General features: G+C 40.6%; 1 non-coding gene across 1 annotated transcript; it reads left to right on the top strand.

Moving 5' to 3' along the window:
* Positions 1-5,442: 5,442 nt before the first annotated feature.
* Positions 5,443-5,656, top strand: LOC123323568. The gene has a single exon (XR_006539489.1). It is a non-coding gene; the product is annotated as a small nucleolar RNA U3 (small nucleolar RNA).
* The last annotated feature ends 688 nt before the right edge of the window (positions 5,657-6,344 follow it).

Genomic DNA, 6,344 nt, shown 5'->3' on the forward strand with positions numbered 1-6,344 from the left:
ATTGTTGAATCCCTATATTGCATACCTGAAACTAATATTACACTGTATATTAACTAACTAGGAATTTAAATAAAAACTTAAAAAGAAAAAGTATTGTCCTCATGTGAAACTTTCCCTAGCTACCCCAGGCACACTTAATTGTTCCCTGGTTTATGTTCCCATAGCACTTTATTTGTATTTCTGTACTAGCTCTTAGCTTAATTGTTTTGTAACTTGTCAGTTAATATATGTTTTCCATTTGGTAAGTGAGTTTCAAACTTTGTTGGAGGTTATAGGTGATAGAATATAAACTGTGGACTCTTTCTAAAAAATGCACATATATGCATATATTTACACAGTTCTCATGTAATTTCAGGGTCCATGAACCTCCCAAAGGACACATACAGACCCACGTATCTTCATCAGAATCACCTAGAATGCTTGTTTAAAAAATTGATTCCCAGGTCCCAGTTACTGAATCAGGATCTTTGGAGGTGGGCCCCGAAGATTTTGAACAATCCCCCTAGGTGATACTTTTATCCACTAAACTTTGAGAACCCCTGTCCTAGTTTATGGGCACCCAGTGTGACAGAATTTTTAAGGTGAAGAGTAGATTTCATTTATCTTTGCATCCTACTGATCCTAAAATCTCATGCTATAATAAAGAATGGAACATGAAAGGGATCATTTCCAGCCATGGTGGTCAGAAAAGATAGCGATAGGAGATGAGAATGTTTTGGCCCTGGGCAAATAGGTAGGTTTTCAGTAGGTGATGGGAAACATTGTAGGCACAGAGACTGGCGGAGGCAAGGAAGAGTGGCTAGAAAGAGCGATGTGTATTCATAGAACTGGTCAGATAGTGGGAAATACAATTGGAGAAGAGGTTCATTTAGTCATTAAATAGTTATTGCCTTCTCACAATGTACAAGACACTATGCAGCATGTTGAGCATAAAAATATGAATAGGACATGGCTTTTGCTGTTAAGCAATAAAGAAAATCTTGTAGTAGGGGAAACATAAACATAGAAAATGTAATAAAGTATAACAATGGAGAGTGAGATTAGAGACATCTTCACAGAGAAGGTAATTAAGTGGAGACAGAACACGAGTAAGCATTTACAAAGGGTACAAGGTCAGGAAGACATTGAATTACCCAGGCATGCTGTGGTAAAACAGTATGGCCCATTCTTGTAAATGAAAATAGGTTGTATAGCTGAACTAAAGGTATGGAATAAGGAATTGATAGAAGATGAAGTTGGACAGGTAGGCAGGGGTCAGAGCACAAGAAGGCCTCGCAGGCCAAACCATGAAGTATAACTGGTAGCCACTGAAGAGCTTTAAAGGGGAAAGTGAACTGTGTTTTAGACAGCTGGTTACATTGTGAAGAATAGACCGGGTAGGAGAAAGATCAAAGGAAGGGAGACAAGTTTAGAAGGCTGTTGGAATTGTCTCAAGGGAGAAATGAGGTCCTGAACAAAGGAGAGGAAGTGATAGATTCAGAGAGGTATTTCTGAGGAATTGATAGGCCTTTGCTGACTAAGTGAATAGGGCAGGTATGAGAGGAGTTAAGGGCTTAAAGCCATTTAGGAATATTAGAATGGCTTAAAGCCTTAAAGGGCTCTGGTGTGGGAGCCTAGGTCAATGGTGAGACCATTAACTAAGAATGAGACTATTGGTAGTAAAACAAGTTTGGAGAGTGGTGACTGTGTAATTGCTGACATTTACTGAGACCTCACTGTGTGGCAGGCACTATACTACATACTTTTTTAAAAGATTATTTATTTGAGAGAAGGAGAGAGAGAGAGAGAGAACATGAGCAGTGGGGGGAGGGGCAGAGGGAGAGGGAGAAGCAGACTCCCCACTGAGCAGGGAGCCCAGTGCCGGGCTCGATCACCCCTGGAATACATTTCTATTGTTTTAAGCCACCCAATATGCAGTAATTTCTTATGGCAGCCCTAGGAAGCTAATGCATCTTCTAACTGATCTCCCTGCCTTGGCTTGCTTCCTTACAGTCCGTCTTCTACACTGCCACCAGTACACATGTAATCATTTCACTCCTCTGCTTAAAACCCTGACATGAGGGGAGCCTAGGTGGCTCAGTCAGTTAAGCAGCTGCCTTCGGCTCAGGTCATGATCCCAGGACCCTGGGATCAAGTCCCACATGGGGTTCTCTGCTCAGGGGGGAGCCTGCTTCTCCCTCTGCCTGCCGCTCTCCCTACTTGTGCTCTCTCTCTCTCTGTCAAGTAAATAAATAAAATCTTAAAAAAAAAAAACCTTCCATGATTCCCCCCATGCTGATTTTTGTAGCCTCATCTCTTGCTACTGCCCTACATACTCCCTATACATTAACAACATGCTACTTGAAGTTCTCTCCAAATACTATGCTCACGCACACTGCTGTCCTTGTCTATACACCACTCCCTCTGGAATATAGCCCCTCTACCATCACATTTTTCTTCTCTATATTTCCACAACCTAGTATGCAAGGAGTGGTAGTAATGAAGGCATAATTTTTTTTTTTTTTTTTTTTAAGGAATTTGGCTGTGAAGGCAGAGAATCTGTTGTCAGTAATAAATTTTGAAACCAGAGATTCTGGAGCCTACTCTCTAATATACACTGCTAGAAAGGGATCCCTACTTATACAAAGCCATTCCCCAGTGTTCTGTCATGGGTCCTCTGTTTTCCCTCTACTATTCCCCCCTTTGGGATAGCATCCAGTCTTATGGCTTTAAAGACCACCTATTATAATTGAGACTGGGACATCTCTACTTCTATTATCTCTCCCAAGTTCAGACTTTGGGAAGTTGTCCCACAGCACACTGATGCTCTGTTCTTTTGTCGTCTGATCATTTTTTCTCTGTGTGTTTAATTTTGGATAATTTCTATCACTGTGTCTTCAAGTTCACTAATCTTTTCTTCAGTAGTATCTAATTTGATCAAGCATATTTTTTCTAAGACATTGTATTTATCATTTCTAGAAGTTTATTTTTTAAAAAAATATTTTATTTATTTATTTGAGAGAGAGAGCAGTCACAAGCAGTGGGGGGAGGGGCAGAGGCAGAGGGAGAAGCAGACTCCCCACTGAGCAGGGAGCCTGATGTGGGGCTCAATCCCAGAACCCTGGGATCATGACCTGAGCTGACACTCAACTGACTGCGCCACCCAGGCATCCCTCATTTCTAGAAGTTTAATTTCAGTCTTTTATCTCCTCCATGTCCCTCCTCAACATGATCAAATGATCACATTTCCTCTACATTTTTGAACAAATAGAATATATTCATAATAACTGTTTTAATGTCCTTATCTACTAATTCTATCATCTGTGTTATTTCTGGGTCTGTATTTATTGATGGATTTTGCTCGTATTTTTCTGCTTTGTATACCTGATCATTTGTTACTAGATGCAAGGCATTGTGGATTTTATATTGTTGGGTGCTGGGTGCTTTTCTTCATTGCTCCTTCAGATACTTTTGAGATTTTCTAGGATACGCTTAAGTTACTCAGAAACAGCTTAATCCTTTCAAGCTTTCTCTTAAGTTTTGTTAGGCAGGACCAGAGCAACCTTTAGTTTAGAGCTAATTGGTCTCCACTACTGAGGCAATATTACCTCTTTCTCTTTCTCTCTCTTTCTCTTGCTCTCTTTTTTTCTCTCTCAATCTCTCCCTCTCCCTCTATCTCTCTCAATCTTTCTTTGAAGGTCTCTTTTTTTTGGTACTGTGCCGCATATGTTAGCCACTTCAGCTTTCTTGAATTCTCAACTCTTATCCCCTAAACTCAGAGAGACTACGAGGCTCTAGCTAGGTTCCCTCTCTCTGAACTGTTGTCTCATAGATTTTGTACAGTTTTGCAGTTAAGGCCAAAGGATAAATTCAGTCCTTCTTACTCCACCATAACCAGAAGCTTAAGTCCTTACCCTTTTGAGATCAGTGTATCTACTTTGAGAAAACAGACTGTAGAAGGGCAAAAGTGGAAGCAGGGAGACTAGGCTACTACAATAATCCAAATAGAACTGATCAACTGGGACTAGGGTGGTAGCAGTAGAAATGGAGAGAAATAGATTCTGGGTGCATTTTTATTTGTTGTTTGAGAGTAGCACATGGTTTTGTTACTTACACTAAAACTTCTAAAACTTCAGCACAGTACCTGTCCCATAATAGATGTTTATTTATTTTTTATTTTTTAATTTTTCTTTTAAGATTTTATTTATTTATTTGACAGAGAGAGAGAGAGAGAGAGTGCGCACACAAGCGGGGGGAGCAGCAGGCAGAGGGAGAAGCAGGCTCCCCGCTGAGCAAGGAGCCCGACTTGGGACTTGATCCCAGGACTCTGGGATCATGACCTGAACTGAAGGCAGATGCTTAACTGACTGAGCCATCCAGGTGTCCCTCATAATAGATGTTTAATAAACAAAAGGCAATATGTCACCCCCACTGACTAGCTCAAAGATAAACAATAATGGTCACTGTCCATGAAAAACTAAAAGTCTAGTGCTGAAGAAAAGATCTGATTATGTTTCCCTTTTGGCTCAAAATCCTTTTGATGGCTCCCCATTATTTACAAAATAAAGTCAAAATTCCTCGGTACTTTATGCAACATCCTCCTTGATGAACTTCTTTCTTTCTAGCCCATCTGCAACTGAACCCCGACTGTGCCAAACTCTCTCACTCTAATCTCACCAGGCTACAAGTAAATAGGTGTTGAGTGAACAAATAAATGACATTATACAAAAATATATAGAGTTGTAATATTTTCTAGTTCCTGGTTGTATCTTGGGAAGATAATAAATTCAGAGAAATCACCATCTTACACCAAGCCACAGCTATTTTGAATTTTTAATAATTTAGAATAGATTATTTATCCTAAGACTTGGTTCTCCTTCTCAAATATCCCATTCCTGTCTGTGGTACCACAATTCTTCCAGTCTTTTAGGTAAAAGTCTTGGCCTCCTCTTTGGATACAGGGTTCAAAAACGGATCTCTCATTTATCCCATCATAATGTATCTCATTTCCACATTCTTCTTCAATGCTATTGGGGCCACTACCGTCCAGGATCTCATTGCTTCATACCATGATCACCATGACAGACTTCTAGCTGGCCTCGTTTTACTGTTTCTAGTATATCTCATACACAGCTATTGAAAAAATCTTTTTTCATCATGCCACACTCTTGCTCAAGGAAATTCAACAGCTCTCCAGCTACATCAGGCGAAAACTCTTCAGCTTAAGTTTGAGTTTTCTATTGTCTGCTCTCCTTTTACCAACACAATACTACCTTATTTCCTATTACTCTCACACTTGTAACTGCCAATACTGTTACACCAATTTCCTCCTCACTCTTCCTGGATCACACCAGGCACATTCCCGTCTCCATACCTTTCTTCATACTGTTTCCTCTTCTTAGAAGGTCCTCCCATCACCTCTTTCTGTATCTAAACCCTCTCTTGCTTAATAACCCACCCTAGAAGACTATACTTTCAGGGATCATTTCTATAGTTCATTACTAGAGAAGTTTCTCTGAACATGTAGAGTACCCGGAACCACAAGGAGGAGGTGCAGTATCCTTTCCTGAGTGTGAAGCCGACTTTGGGTGCTGTCTTTGCAGCTGCCCTTTGTCATTGATGATTGTTCTTCTTCTCTTTTGGAGGAGTTAGAGGGAAGGGATACCGTCTGAGTGGAAATTTATTTAAAAAAATAACCCACCCTAGTCCCACCTCTTCAGTGATGCTCTTTTCAATTACTGTAACCTTGAGCACACAAGTTATCTGACACTACAGATAGCTCCCAAAGTACCTGGCATAGCACTGGGCATAAAGAACCTGAATAAGTATTTTCCCAAGCTGATGGGTATATAAATTCACAAGAACAAAATTCATAATATTTAATGAACATGAACTCAATGTCTTTCACTGTCTCCTCATTCTCTGGCTACTTCATAAATATTAGTATACTACTACCTACCTCATTTAAGGTTGTTGTGAGAATTAAATGAACAAGTCCATATAAAGCACTTAGGATAGGGGAGCCTGGGTGGCTCAGTCTGTTAAGCGTCTGCCTTCAGCTCAGGTCATGATCCTAGGGTCCTGGGATCGAGCCCCGCATCGGGCTCCCCGCTCAGCGGGAAGCGTGCTTCTCCCTTTCCCACTCCCTCTGCTTGTGTTCCCTCTCTCGCTGTGTCTCTCTCTGTCATATAAATAAATAAAATCTTAAAAAAAAAAAAGAAATGAGTCTGTGGAGAGTCAGAGACTAGACCAGGAAGAGTATTGTAGGTCGTGTTATGCCAAGGTGCCAAGGTATTTGGATTTCATTCTGAAGCTGTGGGAAGCCACTGAAGGACTAAGCAGAGTAGTCATGGTCAAGTTTTCAC

This window comes from Neomonachus schauinslandi, chromosome X, assembly GCF_002201575.2.
Source record: "Neomonachus schauinslandi chromosome X, ASM220157v2, whole genome shotgun sequence".
NCBI lineage: Eukaryota > Metazoa > Chordata > Mammalia > Carnivora > Phocidae > Neomonachus > Neomonachus schauinslandi.